The following is a 16,580-nucleotide window of genomic DNA, read 5'->3' as shown; positions in this document are numbered from 1 at the left end:
AGTGAGATAATAAATAGATTAGAGAAACAGAAAATAGTCTACCTCTCAGACCTGTGGAGGAGGAAGGAATTTATGACCAGAGGAGAATTAGAGATCATTATTGATCACAAAATAGAAGATTTTGATTGCATCAAACTAAAAAGTTTCTGTACAAACAATACTAATGCAAACAAGATTAGAAGGGAAGTAACAAATTGGGAAAATATTTTTAAAGTTAAAGGTTCTGACAAAGGCCTCATTTCCAAAATATATAGAGAACTGACCCTAATTTATAAGAAATCAAACCATTCTCCAATTGATAAATGGTCAAAGGATATGAACAGACAATTCTCAGATGATGAAATTGAAACTATATCCACTCATATGAAAGAGTGTTCCAAATCACTACTGATCAGAGAAATGCAAATTAAGACAACTCTGAGATACCACTACACACCTGTCAGATTGGCTAAGATGACAGGAACAAATAATGATGAATGTTGGAGGGGATGCGGGAAAACTGGGACACTGATACATTGTTGGTGGAGTTGTGAAAGAATCCAGCCATTCTGGAGAGCAATTTGGAACTATGCCCAAAAAGTTATCAAACTGTGCATACCCTTTGACCCAGCATTGCTGCTATTGGGCTTATATCCCAAAGAAATACTAAAGAGTGGAAAGGGACCTGTATGTGCCAAAATGTTTGTGGCAGCTCTTTTTGTAGTGGCTAGAAACTGGAAGTTGAATGGATGTCCATCAATTGGAGAATGGTTGGGTAAATTGTGGTATATGAAGGTTATGGAATATTATTGCTCTGTAAGAAATGACCAGCAGGAGGAATACAGAGAGGCTTGGAGAGACTTACATCAACTGATGCTGAGTGAAATGAACAGAACCAGAAGATCGCTGTACACTTCAATGCTGTATGAAGATATATTCTGATGGAAGTGGAAATCTTCAACATAAAGAAGATCCAACTCACTTCCAGTTGATCAATGATGGACAGAAATAACTATACCCAGAGAAGGAACACTGGGAAGTGAATGTAAATTGTTAGCACTACTGTCTATCTACCCAGGTTACTTATACCTTCAGAATCTAATACATAACGTGCAACAAGAAAATGGTATTTACACACATATATTGTATCTAGGTTTTATTGTAACACATGTAAAATGTATGGGATTGCCTGTCATCAGGGGGAGGGAGTATAGGGAGGGAGGGATAATTTGGAAAAATGAATACAAGGGATAATATTATTTTTAAAAATTACTCATGCATTTATACTGTGGAAAAAAATTCTAAATAAATAAAAAAATGTTAAAAAAAAAAAAAAAGATGTATTTTATTGACATCTTTTATTTTTACATCAGTATTTCATCTTCTTCACCCCAATAATAATCATTAGCACTTTAAGGTTTGCAAAGCACTTTACACGTTATCATGTTTAAACTTATAATACCCCTAGGAGGTAGGCACTATTATTGCTCTCATTTTTCAAATGAGGAAACTAAAATTAAGAAAGGTTAAGCGTGTATCCAGGATCACTCATCTAGCAAGTGTATGAGGCAAGATTCAAAGTCGGGAGTCTTCTTGACTTTAGGTTCAGCACTCTCCACTTGACACCCAGCTGCCAAGTGAACTCTTTCTTATGACAAAGATAAACAATTAAGCAAAAATAGTAGCTATGGTAACATTATCTGACAATGTATACATTATTTTATTCTGATAATCCCCCACTTCCCTACTGTGAAGAAGGAAATATGTTTATCTTTTCTCTGGATCGTCATTGATTAATTTTTCATTGTTTACTTACCAACACATATCTTGTTGTATTCTAGGCCCAACTTACTTTTTTCTGTATCCATTCATTCAGATTTCCCCATGTTTCTCTGGATTCTTCATATTCATCATAACTTTTCTGCAAAATAATATTCCATTTCATTCATTCATCCTTACTTTTTCATTCATTCATTCCCCTATTGATCCTTTTGTTTCCATCTCTTCACTACCACCAAAGAGCTGCTACAAATATTTTAGTATATCTCAAACTTTTGTTTCTGTCTTTGACTTTCTTGGGGGCATCCCCATTAATGAGTGGATCTAAACATATATGTGGTATGATTGCTTTCCTTTCGTAATCCCAAATTAAAATCCAGAATGGTTGGGCCCTTCTACTTCACCAGAAAGATGCCTCACAAACTCTCCAACATTCACCATTCTAATATTTTATTATCTCTGCCAATTTGTATGATGTGAGATAAACTCTGAGATATGAGTTCATTTTCATTTCTCTGAAATTTGGAGTATATGAATATGCTGTCATTTACAATTTACAATTTTTCTTTTGAGAACTATTTATTTGCAGAAATAGAAGAATGTACCTTCCTCCTTTCTGAGGAAAGGTGACAAACTATGGAAAAAGAACACAGTAGATATTATTGATTACTGTTTTGTTAGTTTTGTTTAAATGCTTTTTTCTCTTATCAATTGAATTCTTGTCCTATGAATAGCTGTCTCTGGGACAGGAGAAGAATATATTGTGAAATTATGGTGATTAAAAAAACAAATTATGTAAAAAAATTTAAATAAAACTTTGTTCCTATACTTTTGACATTTATACTAACAAAAATAATAGCTAATATTTATGCAGCACTTGTAATGTTTACAAATCGCTTTGCATTGATTATCTTATTTGATTCTTACAACAACCCTGAAGGAGTATGCTGTTATTTTTTTCATTTTTCATATGAGGAAACTGAGACAAGATAACTTAAATGACTTACTTATGGTTGTTCAGCTAATACTTGTTGGAAGTAAGATTTAAACTCAGGCCTTTCTATTTCCAAGCCCAGATTTCTTATCCATCATATTGAACTATCACCAACCATTAGAGAATAATTTTTAGTATTGCATGTTTGTGTCAATTCCCTATATATTGTGACTATTCAGCCATATTCCACATTTTATGGTTCCCCCTATCTCTAATATTCTGTGTTCTGTGTTTTATGGCTTCTTCTTGATATGATATTTTATGTTTTAAGATCCTTTCTTCTCAGACATTTAATGTATCCTGTTTTAAAATCTCTTCCAACCCTGCCAATTGTGTTGTAACCCCTAACCTTTCTAGTGTTGGCATTCAATGTTCTTTGTTCTATGAGAGCAAACCAAATCTGGTTAACTTGTTTAGGAGTTACTGCCCACTTCTAATTCTATAGTGCTTTAATATTTAAAGTATTTGTCTCACTACTACATCATGAACTAAGCATTATAGATATTCTTCTTCTTCTTTGCATTTAAACAAACTGAAGCTCAGGGAGTTAAAGAGCCTTACCCAAGATTATATGACTAGATAAAGTATAGCAGTTTTGGAATTTGAACCCCAGTCTCTTATGACTTCAATTATCCTATTTTTTCCACTATGCCATGCTGTCCCGGAATGTCTCAGTGTAGTCATCATGGTTATTAGAATGAATACAATTTATTGAGCAATCTCAGATAATTATTCTCCCAGATGTTGTGCCATAAACATACCACTGAACCCATATTTACATGACAGGAAGTAGCCTTGGATAAGTTCCACAGGCCAAGCAATTTAAGTTACTTTTAATAACATTTCTGAATAAGAAGTATTTTTTTTCTTTTTGGCTGAAGGGCAAGATTAAATTGCTTTTGTTTCCAAAGCCTATGAATCTTATTGTTTCTTCTAAATTCTACAGTATTTTCCCTTTAATATCTTTTAGTCAACTAAAATACTCAGAGCACCCTCTCATGGCATTGCAAAGGGCCCTTTTGAGGAACAGTTGGAGTTAATACTGATGAGTATGCCTGGGTGTGTCAAGTATATTTGTAAACTTGTAGGTTCTTTCTGGTAGGCTTGTGTTAGTACTCTCTACTCAATGTGAGGCACTCAAGTGTACTTCAAAGGCTTTACGGTATTCCCACCAAGTTGAAAACAAAGGAAATAAATAAAAGTAGGAGTTAGAAATTCAGATAGAAAGAGGTCCTGTATCCAAATCCTGCCTCTTATGCTCATTAACTATGTGACCTTGGACACAAAAGATTTAACATCGCTGAGTCTCAGTTTTCTCATCTGCAAAATGAAAGGATTGAACTAGAAGCTCTCTAGGGCCCTTCCCAGCTCTAAATGTATCTATCACTTACTAGCTGTCATGTCTCTGAACCTCAATCTTCTCAATCATCTTATAGGGATAATACATGTTTGGCTTCTCTCACGATATTATTGGCTGAAGATCAGATAAAATTGTAGAATTTAAAACTGGAATAGAGCTTTAAGTTCATCTGGCTCAATCCTCTCATTTTACATATGAGGATGCATAGACTGAAAGGGAGGAAATGGCTTGACTTCAGATTCACCCAAGTACTAGGTAGGAGAGCCAGTATAAAAAGTTGTCCTCTGATCCCCAAATTCATGACTCTTTCCAATGACCACACTGCCTCTCCCTGATAATTAGTGAAATATCTGTTAGAACAAAGTGCTATATGATTGGCAGCCACTGTTAAAAGTACTGTTATTATTCGCCTGAAGCTCTGGTTCTTACCCTTATTCTGGAAAGACCTTTTTTTGGTTGGCCTTGGTAGAGCTGTGGCACCTAATTTAAGGTCTCTCAAATCTATTGGGGGACTTTTTCCCCTGAGTCTCATGTGCAGACAAATTACTCTCTTATCTCTTCTCTTACCACAGTTAAACCTATTTTTTAAAGGCCTATCCTAGAACTCTTCACCAGTATTGACCACACATACACAATAATTTCCATCAATTGATCTAGGATTTCCTCCTTCTCTATCCTCCCAAACATACACAAAAATACAGAGAGACCCCTTACAGAAATACACACACTACCCCCAAGTTTTTTGACAAACTGAAAAATGGTCAAAAATTTGGGGGCAGAATGAAGTTTGGGAAGCAGTGACCCTGTCTTGCCTTTAATTATCTGCCTGTATCCTTACAAGTTGCCTAAGAATCTTGGTCAAAGGGTACCTTCCAGAATAAAGCAAAATCCTCACTAGCTCTATTCCTGATAAAATTAATATTCAATTGTTTCTTCTAATCCATCTCCTGATTTATCTTCACACGTCCCTGAGATAATAGCAATTAAACATCTGGGTAAGGGAGGGAGTTTGCTATACTCCCCAAACACTAATAGAAAAGCAAAGTTTCCCAAAGTGAAATCATTCTTTGCTTGGGGGAAGGAGAACGAATTAACATGAATTCCAGATTTGAGGAAAGTAAGTAGGAGTTAATTTCAGATAATGTGGCACTATGCAGCTCCTTGTAAAAATTAATCTCCACTAGGGCAAATTGGCAGCCTTGAAAACTCACTGAACTCTTGCAGAGTTGCCAGGAACCTGCCTAAGGAAAAAAAACTCTTCATTGTTCATCTTTAGTGTTGAATATCAAGAGAGCTGTCCTTGCAAAAAAGAGACCAGTGACTTTGAACAAAGAACTTCCCTCTATTAGAACTCAAGTTCATCCTCCATAAAATGAAAGAATAAATGGGCTAGGTACCCTCTTCAGACTTGGATATTCAAAGCCCTTCCAAAGATAACATTCTATGTTGTCAGGATGAGTTCTGTGAATGGTTGTGAACGGGTTTAAAAAGTTGTAAATGATCCAGTCCCACTAGCTCCATCCAGAAGCCTGGGCAATTTAACAAAGTCAAAGACAAAATCTTTGAGACTTTAAATATTCTTGATAAGAATATTCCTGTTGACAGCAAGTTTGGAACATTGGTCAATCATATTTTAAGCAACAATGGTTGAGCTTGAATCCAGAAAGTCTTGAGTTGAGTTTTATTCAGATATTTATTCGATATGTGACACTGAACACATTATTTATCTTCTAAATCTCAACTACCTCATCTATAAAATGTGGGTAATCCTAACATATATCTCAGAGAATTGTGACTTTTTGAACTTTAAAGAAGTTATTATTATTGTCACTATTATTCCTCCCACCCAAAACACACTCTTCTTCCAAATTTATTCATTTCTATTGAAAGCACCATTATCCTTCCAGTTACCTAGAAATGACTTTGGACTCAATCATGGTTCCCAGTTTTACAAGTTTGAGTTCTCCTTAACTTTTTCCTCTCCTTTATCCCACATGAAATCAGCTGCTAATCAATTTTATACAAAATCTTTTCTCCAACCATTTTTAATCATAGATCAGACCTTTATAATCTCTTCATTATATGTTGCCTAGACTATTGCAATAGGTTCCTAAATTAGTCTTAGACAGAGCATCTTTTTTAGTTAAATAATAAAGCCAAATGCCAGATTGTAAGAGACTGAAAAATGAATGAGAAGAAAGGAAGTGAAGACAAAAAGTGAGGTGTGTTTTTTAAGGATGGGGTAGGCTTTGGGATATTTGTAGGCAGTAAAAAAGGAAGCAGATGATAGGAAAAGAGTAAAGATGATTGAAAAGGATAGCATGATTACGGTGAATGAGATCAAAAATACTAATAGAGAAATTGGCCTTTACCAGAGTAAGAGTCATCTTTTTTATCACAGGAGATTGAGGAGAGAGTGGGAGAAAATGTCAAGTGTATTCAGCATTTATTAAGCATATGAAAAGCAGAAATGGAGGACATTATAAACATAGACAATAAGCAAAAACATGGAAACACAAGAGACATGTTTTGAGGAAAGTGAGTAATGTAGCTTGTTTCAAAAAATAAATGCAGGGAGGGAAAAATAGAAGGTACATCTGAAAAGGTTTCTAGATTGTGGGAGATCTCAAATACAAAACTCATGAATTTGGACTTTGTGTTTTAGTCTGGAGAGAAGATCTCAAGTATTGGAGAAGAGAAGTGATTGTGCTCAGAGCATTTTATTCCAAAGAGTATTATGGTAATTATATAAAGAATGACTTGGATAAGTGATAAACTAAGGACATAAATACAATTAGAAAATTGTACCTACAGAGAAGAAAGATGAAGAAAGATAACAAGAGTCCAAACTAGTGTAGCATTTTTTCTACTCAACCAATGATGCTTCTTTCTAAATGGGTGCTTTATATAAATAAATTTGCATATAATAGTACTTGCAAAGATCATGGAAAAAACTTCAACATTTAGCAAGGTCAATACATTTCTAGATAGGTAAGGATATTGAGTCTCAGAGAAGTAAAGTAACTGTTAGCTAATAAGTGGAAGATCTAGGATTGAACCCAGGCTCTTTTACTTCAAACTCAGCCTTCTTAACACTGTATCATGCTGTCTGCCAATATCATGCAGTTAGACTGGTAAAGAATATATAAATGTAAGAGGTATTTTAGAGATAGGAACAATGGAACTTGACAAATGACTGGATGTTGATGGAGTAAAGAAGGAGAAATGAGGAGGAGGATACAGCCCAAGATGACTCAGAGGTTAGGCACAGAGGTGGCTGGGAAGATGATGATATGCCTGACAGAGATTGGGAAATGAGGGGGAGGCAAACATGTAGAGAGAATGACAACATTTCTGATGTGCTTTAAGACTTAAAAAACTACTTTTCCCCCACAAAAACCCTATGAGAGAAGAAATATAAAGATTACTATCCCCATTTTACTGATAGAGAAATTGAGAATGAAAAAGGTTAAATTACTTGTCCAGCTAGTGTTGAGGCTAGGATTCAGACCCAGGTCTGTCCTGACTCTAATTTCATCATTTTCCCCCCAAACCCACTCATTACTTAGTGATGTAATAATAGCCCTTGGCTTACAAACCACAGATATTTCCATTGCTTCTCTCAATGATGATTCCTTAGAGTAGCTGAGTAAAACTCCTTTTCTGAGCACTTTCCTCCAAGATTATTGTGCTTAAATGTGTTTTTTGTAGGAGTTCTGTCCCTAGCAACTTCTTCAGGACAATCCGATACAATGCAATACTGCATTGAAACAACAAGCATCAGCTGGCTTCTATTATTGAATATAATGTTTGCCAATAAGCCCAGGAAGTTTCTGAAATTCCTTCCTTCTGTATCTACTTTCCAAAGAAAAAGAGGAAAAAAAAAAAAAAAAAAAAACTTTCACATAGAATATTTGACCATAGTCAAAGCACTGGGAGAAAGAAATAGCAACTTTAGATGATGTCACTGTGAAAATTAAATGTCTCATTCCTTCTCTCTTTTCTAGGCCCTCACTTTCTGCTTTAATATATACTGTGGCTCGATATTTCTCATGCCTTTCATTTCAGCACCAGGGACAGAGGAAATCTTATTCTGCGAGAATATTTAGATCAGGGCTTCTTAAATTTTTACCACCTTTTTGCCTGAGAAATTTTTACATGATTCCAGACATATAAGTATATAAAATAGGTATACAAATAAAACATTTATTGATAATAAATCAAAGAAATTTATTTTAAAACAATTCTTTGGTAGACATATAATTTTACCTTTTATTAAAGATGAAAGCAAATTTGCAAACTAATGAGATGGATGTGCTTGTTTACTTTTACATAAAGAATTATTCTAAATATCTTTTACTGTTGCCAAACTTTTCGAAACTTCCCCTTGATATGGGATCTTGACCCAGTTTAAGAAGCTGTGGATTAAATAACAATTTAAGGAGGTAATAGGAGCCAGACAAAAGGAGCGGCATTTATATCAGTTCAGCAAGAGGGAAATAGAGTCTGGCCACACCACTAGACTCCAAAAGAAAAAGAAAGCTTGATTTACAAGTATAAGCTTTAAGGTACTTTAACTGTTTCTAGTTACTTGCTCATTACAAACACATATTCATCAACAAGCATTTATCAAGTCCCTATTATGTGCCAGATACTGTTCTAAGTTCAGTACTTTTAGAGGCAAAAAATAAAACCATCCCTGCCCTCAAGGATCTTACATTCTCCTGGAGGAGATAACAAGATCTAAAGATGATGTAAGCACTGATAGATTCAAGGTGATTCTCACCAATCAGAAATTATCCTTGGAGCCAAGAGGGCTGAGGTCAATTCCTGACTTTGCTACATGGTGGCTGTGTGAATAGTGTAAAGAATGTTACAAGTCAATTAATTTCTCAGAGAACCAAGTAACTCCTTAAGACTCAAGTAGAGGTAGCATGGTCCTATGGAAAGATTACTGGAGTTTTAGTGTTGAATTTAGTATAATCAGACTTAAGTTCAAATCCCAGCATTGCTACCTGTATGCAAGGTCATAGATGTAGTATGGTCAAGTCATTTCCCTTCTATAGATTTCAATTTCTTCATCTATAAAATGAATGGGTTGAACTGAATAGCCTTTTAACTCCCTTCAAGCTCTAGAAGTATTACCAATGATCTTATAAGTTACAAATAATTAGTTGATATGCATTGATAAAGGGAGTTTTGATGCTAGGAATTTATCATATGGATGAATTACAGATCTGGACAAAAAAATAAAATAAAATTAGTCATTTACTGCACACCATCTATGTTAAAAGAACATGGGGCAGAAAGCAGAGTATAAAGGAGATATATATTTGACAATTTCTACTTCTTTTCTATAAACACTTATTTGTTAGTTCAGGGAACATTTGCTAAGTATCTATTATTTAAAATTGTACTGTTCTAACATTGGGAAAGATTTTAAAAAGAAAAATACCATATCTGACAATAAGTTTAAATTCTACTGAGGATAAGAGCGAGAATAAGACACAGAAACATTTCATATGATAGACAGAGGTAGTAAGCCTGTGAATTCAGTGAAAAATTTTATTCTAAAGAAAAAATTCCTTTTACTAATAATTAAAGTTGGTACTTTTTCTGCAACTTATAGTCTCCGACAACTGCCAAGCAGCATGCTTCTCAAAGTATGGTTCAGAGACTCTGAGACTTTTTCAAGGGATTTCTGAGGTCAATTTTTTTTCATAATACTATTATAATATTTTAATTTCTTATATGGTTAATATTGGTAGATATAGCTCATGTAAACTAAAGTTCTCAATAATTTTTTTAAAGTGCAAAGGGATGCTCAGACTTTGAAAATTGCTGGTCTAGAGCATTAAGAAGTTAAATAAATTACTTTCCTGGAGTCACACAGTCAGTATGTGTCAAGAAGCAAGATCTTCATTCTGAGGCCAGCCCTCTTTCCATTACGCCACCTACCTTTAAAATGAACACATATATAATGTGCATAAGAAAAATATTGAAGGCTAGGAGATCTAGTAAGGAAAAAAAGCTTCTATTTCTTTCAAGGCCTTTAATATTTACAATATAGGAGACAGAGTACTGCTGGAGTTAGGAAGACTTGGGTTGGAATCCTACTTCAAGGGCTGTATCTACAGGTAGGTAGGATTCTTTTTTCTCCTTGATCATCTCTAAGGTTCCTTTTAGATTTAACATTCTATGTTACAAAGTATCTTCAGCTCTACCATCCTGTTCTAAAACTGTATTCTGAAGACTCTTTTTGTTCTAAAATTTTGTTCTGAGGTCCCTTCAGGCTCTGTGGTCCCTGATAATAATATATTTCTTGCAGCAATGAGATGAAGCCAAGAAAAGGTAGGGGTGGAAGTAAGGATGAGCAGCAAAATAATGAGGTTTTCTTATTCTCTTTTGGGAGCAAAATAAGAAAGATATTAATGCTAAAGTGGTATGGATAATATTTTTCAATCCCTTGAAAGAATCAGAAGACTTCAGTGCAGAGTGAAAATTCTTCTCCAATTTAAATGGTAACAAATGAACCTCAATCCCTTGTGAAAAGTAAGTAAAGAGGCTGCCCCAGGACATGTGTAGATTGGGGCACAAAGTTCAGTGACTGATGATCTAAGAATGTCCAGAATGAATAACTTCAGACAAAGCCTTAAGCAAAGACACCACTTAAATGGCTGCTGTAGCAGAAAATCAGTCCATTGGGTTGATGTCCTGGGTAAGCAGTTAGTAGGAAGCCTCCAGCAAGGACTTCTGAGAAGAGTAATAAGAATAAGGATGGATATAGTTTAGCTTCCCAAACTCTTTAGAAGGGATGTTGAAGCAGCTTCTCTGACAACCTGATATGCATTTAATTGGGAAAGGGGAGAGTTATCTCTTCATAAGGGGCAGACCCAAAGAAAGAGAAGCTGAACCCTCAGCAGTGAGATGTGTGAGCAAGAAAAAGTTCTACCCCAAAATACTTACAGATCCAGATTTTATTCAAAAGAAAGAAATGCAGAAGCTACAAAGGTATTAAGTACTCCCTTAGTATATTCCCATGGCTGCCACTCTGAACATGTTCTTGTCCTTAAAGTTCATTGGAAACAATTAACAGTACCTTAGGTTTAAGGATTATAAAGCCCTCTCTCACCATAGCAGGACAGAGAGAATATGACTAGAATATCACTAACCCCATTTTGCAGAGGAGAAAACTAAGGCTCAGAGAAAAGTGACTTGTCTATTTTTACAGGACTAATGACAGCAATAAGACTTGAACTTGTATGTTTTGACTTTGTGCTCTTTCTACTCTACTACATTAGGAATTAGAAAGGCTAGCTAGATGCATAAAATCCTAGAATTAGAAAAGAACTCAAAGGTTATCCACTCCAACCTGATTAACTTCAGGCTATTTAAGGACTGATCAGTCATCAATTTAGGCATATACATAGATTTAGTATCCACCTTTTCCTTTCTTCTGGCTAGTTCATGACTCACTTGCCCTTTCATTGGATAATAGGCAAGAGTTATAATATAATAATGAATCTTAAATAAAAAGGAACATCTAGTCCAGTGTTTTACCCCATGCAGGAATCCCCTCTCTAGTATCACCAAAAGTGGTCATTTAAACTTTGAGCAATTCTAATATTGAAAGACTTATAAAATATATGGCATTATTTGTCTGCATAGAGACCTTAGAACTGGAAGAGATTCTGGAGCAGGGGTCCTTAACCTGGAGTCCGTAGACATCCTAAGGGTTCATGAACTAGGATGGAAAATATTTTTATAATTACATTACATATAATTATTTTCTTTTATAATTGTATATTTTATGTATTTAAAAATGTTATTTTGGAAAGAGATCCATAGCCTGACAAAAGGGTCCATGGCATTTAAAAATGTCAAGAATCCTCTCCCCATTTTAAATATGAAGAAATTAAAGCAGAGATATTTAACAAACTGAAATGTCATACAATTAGCAAATGATAGAGCCAAAGTCTCTAACTTCCAGGTTTCATGCTACCTCCCATTGTCAATCATCTTTCAACTCCCATCTCTTCCATTAGCTCACTTTGTTATCTGGACAGGTCACTTAATCTCATCTCTAAAATGTAAGAGTGGGACTAGGTGACCTATTTTCTTAAGATCTTATCTTTTCCATGAGTTTACATTTTATTAGAAGGTTCTTTCCAATTCCAAATTATATGTTTTAATCCTGGCTGCAAGTAAGAAGAAAAGTCATAATTTTCTTTTTATTATGACATTCATGGGAAAAAAATAAGTTAGGCTGTTGAGCTGTCCTTGGGGACCCAAGTAACAGGAACATAGCTTCTTCTTACTGTTCTGGGAGACTGAGTTAGCAAGATGCTTCGAGAAAACATGGAAGGAAGTTTGGGGCCAAATATAAAAGATGAATTTCTTAATATTTGAAGCTGGCCAACAAGTGAATGAGTTGCTTTTGGGAAATGAAGTTCCCATCATTGAAATTCTTCAAAGAAAGTCTGAATGACCTTGCGCTATGGATGTGATAAAGGAGACTAATTCTGCTTTGGTTTCTAATCAGTATTCTTACTTTCCAAGAGAACTTCAGAACCTAAAAGGATACCTCCATGTCTTCACTCCTCCAGAAGAAAACCATCATTATTCAAATGCCATATACTCAAACTCAACAATTTTGATGGTTCCTGGGAACTCTGACTACCCTCCTCCATACTTTGGCAAAAAGATTGAAGAGTGTTACCCAGAAACCATGCAGTTGAATATTAATGAGGAAAATATATGGTTCTTCAAAGAAATCAGAACTAAAATGTAGAAATGTGGCCCTTTAAAATTGCAAAATATTAGCATTATTATGTTCATTTCAGGAAGTAACCTAGCATGGAGAGGTCTCAGAATATGAGAAGCATGGAATGTTAGGACCAGGTACTTAGAAAATCAAATGGAGAATGTCAAAACTAGAAGGAAATACAAAACACTGAATAAAGAAGTAGAGCTGGAAAGAAGCTTAGAACACAAAAAATTAGAACTAGCAGGACCTTTGGATGTAGAAAGTCAGAGTGGGAAGGAATCTTAGGAAAAAGAACACAAAATACTGAAGTTTGAAGAAGTGAGACTACAACCTCTTTGGTTTACAAATTAAGTAATTGAGCCACAGAGGAGAAAATGATACTTAGGTCACATAAGCAGAAGTGAGAGTAGAACCCAGGGCCTTCATTGGGTTTTACAAAGAGGTGTCTACAAAGTTGGCATAGAAGGAACAGGGGTTATGTCAAAAGGTCTATGGTACTCTCCTAAAGAACAAAGTTTAAGAGAAAATGGGCTCAGACTTAGAAACTACATGTGGCAAAGGGGTAACACCTACAGGAAATCTTTCTACTGGAGTCTTCACATGTCCTTTTTAGTTAGGTTTTATTTTGTTTTCTTGCTAAGATCTTTGTCAAGCCTTGAATCTTCATCCAGTTATCTCTGACTACCAATGTGGATATGGCAATCAGCTGATTGCAGGATGCTCCTAGGATCTGCCAATGAAAAGACAGGAAATCCAAAACCTTCCAGCTCCTCTGAAGCTCACAAGATCAGATGGGAACTTCACAGGGCAAGATAGTGAATAAAAATAGCAATCTAATCTTTGACAAACCCAAAGATCCCAAATTTTGGGATAAGAATTCATTATTTGACAAAAACTGCTGGGAAAACTGGAAATTAGTATGGCAGAAACTAGGCATGGACCCACATTTAACACCACATACTAAGATTAGATCAAAATGGGTCCAAGATTTAGGCATAAAGAACGAAATCATAAATAAATTGGAGGAACATGGGATAGTTTACCTCTCAGACTTGTGGAGGAGGAAGGAGTTTGTGTCCAAGGGAGAACTAGAGACCATTATTGATCACAAAATAGAACATTTTGATTACACCAAATTAAAAAGTTTCTGCACAAACAAAACTAATGCAAACAAGATTAGAAGGGAAGTAACAAATTGGGAAAAAATTTTTAAAGTTAAAGGTTCTGACAAAGGCCTCATCTCCAAAATATACAGAGAATTGACTTTAATTTATAAGAAATCAAGCCATTCTCCAATTGATAAATGGTCAAAGGATATGAACAGACAATTTTCAGATGACGAAATTAAAACTATTTCCACTCATATGAAAGAGTGTTCCAAATCACTATTGATCAGAGAAATGCAAATTAAGACAACTCTGAGGTATCATTACACACCTGTCAGATTGGCTAAGATGACAGGAACAAATAACAATGAATGTTGGAGGGGCTGTGGGAAAACTGGGACACTGATGCATTGTTGGTGGAGTTGAAAGAATCCAACCATTCTGGAGAGCAATCTGGAATTATGCCCAAAAAGTTATCAAAATGTGCATACCCTTTGACCCAGCCATACTACTACTGGGCTTATACCCCAAGGAACTACTAAAGAAGGGAAAGGGTCCTGTATGTGCCAAAATGTTTGTGGCAGCTCTTTTCATAGTGGCTAGAAGCTGGAAGATGAATGGATGTCCATCAATTGGAGAATGGGTGGGTAAACTATGGTATATGAATGTTATGGAATATTATTGTTCTATAAGAAATGACCAACAGGAGAAATACAGAGAGGCTTGGAGAGACTTACATCAACTGATGCTGAGTGAAACAAGCAGAACCAGAAGATCATTATACACTTCAACAATGATACTGTATGAGGATGTATTCTGATGGAAGTGGATTTCTTCAACATAGAGAAGAGCTAATCCAATTCCAATTGATTAATGATGGACAGAACCAGCTACATCCAGAAAAGGAACACTGGGAAATGAATGTAAACTGTTATTTTTACCTTCTGAATCCAATTCTTCCTGTGCAACAAAAAATTCGGTTCTACACACATATATTGTATCTAGAATATACTGTAATATATTTAACATATATAAGACTGCTTGCCATCAGGGGGAGGGGATTGGGGGAGGAAGGGAAAAAATCTGAATAGAAGTAAGTGCAAGGGATAATGTTGTAAAAAATTACCCATGCATATGTACTGTCAAAAAAATGTTATAATTATAAAATAAAATAAAAATTTAAAAAAAAAAAATATCAGATGGGAACTGCTGAAAGAAAAGTAGTCTCCTCCCCCACCAAAAAAAAAAAAAATTATTTATTAAAAGAGGCTCTTTTTTCTCTGCACCAGATATTCACGCCTCCAATTCCAATACACTTGATGGTTTTAAACAAACTTCAGATAGTGTAAACAAGTCCATCTCGCAATCCAAAAAAAACCTGCCTATCACAACCAGGGAAGTATTCAGGCCAAGTTCACATTTAGTGAACAATTGATACATGTTTTCAATGTGTGAAGGTTAAATAAAGTACAAAATGAAATCCAAAATAAACACAAAATGATTTTGAGAATGGAAGCATAACAACTAGGGGAATCAGGAAAGATCTCCTGAAGGAAATGGTGCTTGTATTGAATTTATAAGGGAGGAATTCCAAGAGGTAGAGATGAAAAAGAAAAAAGTCCTAATACATGAGACACACTGGGCTAAGGCCCAGAAGAACTGGTAGCATGGCATCATGTATGGGAATAGCACATAAGCTAATTTTGCTGGATTATATACATGATAGGAAGTAATGTAGAACCAATTTACCAAGGTATAATACTAATCAATGAAGAGCTAAAATGCCAAGTAGAAATGCCAAGTTAATATTTTCCCTAAAAACAATGAGTAGGTATTGCTGCTTCTTGAGCAGGAAACATTGTCAGATGTGCTTCTGAAAAAAATGACAGTAGTAGCCATATTGGAAAACTATATTAGAGAGAGAAGGGACTTGAGACAGGGAGAGAAATTAAAAAGTTATTGCAGTAGTCTAGTAATGAGATAATAAGGGCTTAGACTTGGTTGTGTCCTACATGAGTAGAGAGAAGGGGACAATTAAGGTAGCATCAAGACGTGGGAAATGATGAGATATGAGAGAGAGAGGCAGTAAGAATGACTTCAAGATTCTGAATCCAAGTAACTAGAGTAATGGTGATGTCTTCAACAGAAATAAGAAAGTTTAGAAAGAAAGATAAAAAGTCCAGTTTGGGACATGTTGAGTTTGAGATGCTTATGAGATGGATATCTGAATGGATTTTTTTCAGCAGGCTCAATTTTCAAACTGCAGGACTGGAGCCAAGGAGAGATGAGAGCTGGCTAGGAAGATTTAGGACTCATGTGCATGCAGATGATATTGAATCCATGGGAGCTGATCCCACTGTGTTAGTTTTTTTGTTTTTTTGTTTTTGTTGTTGTTGTTGTTGTGGTTGTTTTATAGAGAAAGGAGAGTGTCTAGAGTCCTGTGATATATGCATGCATAATTGAGGCAGATGGGGCAGAAAGAGAGAGAACATGGATAATGATTTCACAAAGTAGGTTGGTCAGCTAGCAAAAGAACTATGACAAAGGAGAGGAGGGTCAAGACCTTAAAATTTGACTCAATCTCTCTGTATATAG

The 16,580-nt window shown here is 35.3% G+C and overlaps 1 protein-coding gene across 1 annotated transcript in view; it reads right to left on the bottom strand.

Moving 5' to 3' along the window:
• The window catches only part of PDYN (prodynorphin), a 58,246-nt gene that overhangs the window by 22,705 nt on the left and 18,961 nt on the right, over positions 1 to 16,580 (bottom strand). The window contains exon 2 of the mRNA XM_074293612.1: positions 1,832 to 1,900. The gene's annotated coding sequence lies outside the window, so the exon portion shown is untranslated. The remainder of the gene's footprint in view (positions 1 to 1,831; positions 1,901 to 16,580) is intronic.

Source organism: Sminthopsis crassicaudata, chromosome 2 (genome assembly GCF_048593235.1).
Source record: "Sminthopsis crassicaudata isolate SCR6 chromosome 2, ASM4859323v1, whole genome shotgun sequence".
Taxonomy (NCBI): Eukaryota; Metazoa; Chordata; class Mammalia; order Dasyuromorphia; family Dasyuridae; genus Sminthopsis; species Sminthopsis crassicaudata.
The sequence above is the reverse complement of the archived record's forward strand: the minus strand, read 5'-3'. Positions and strand labels throughout refer to the sequence as shown.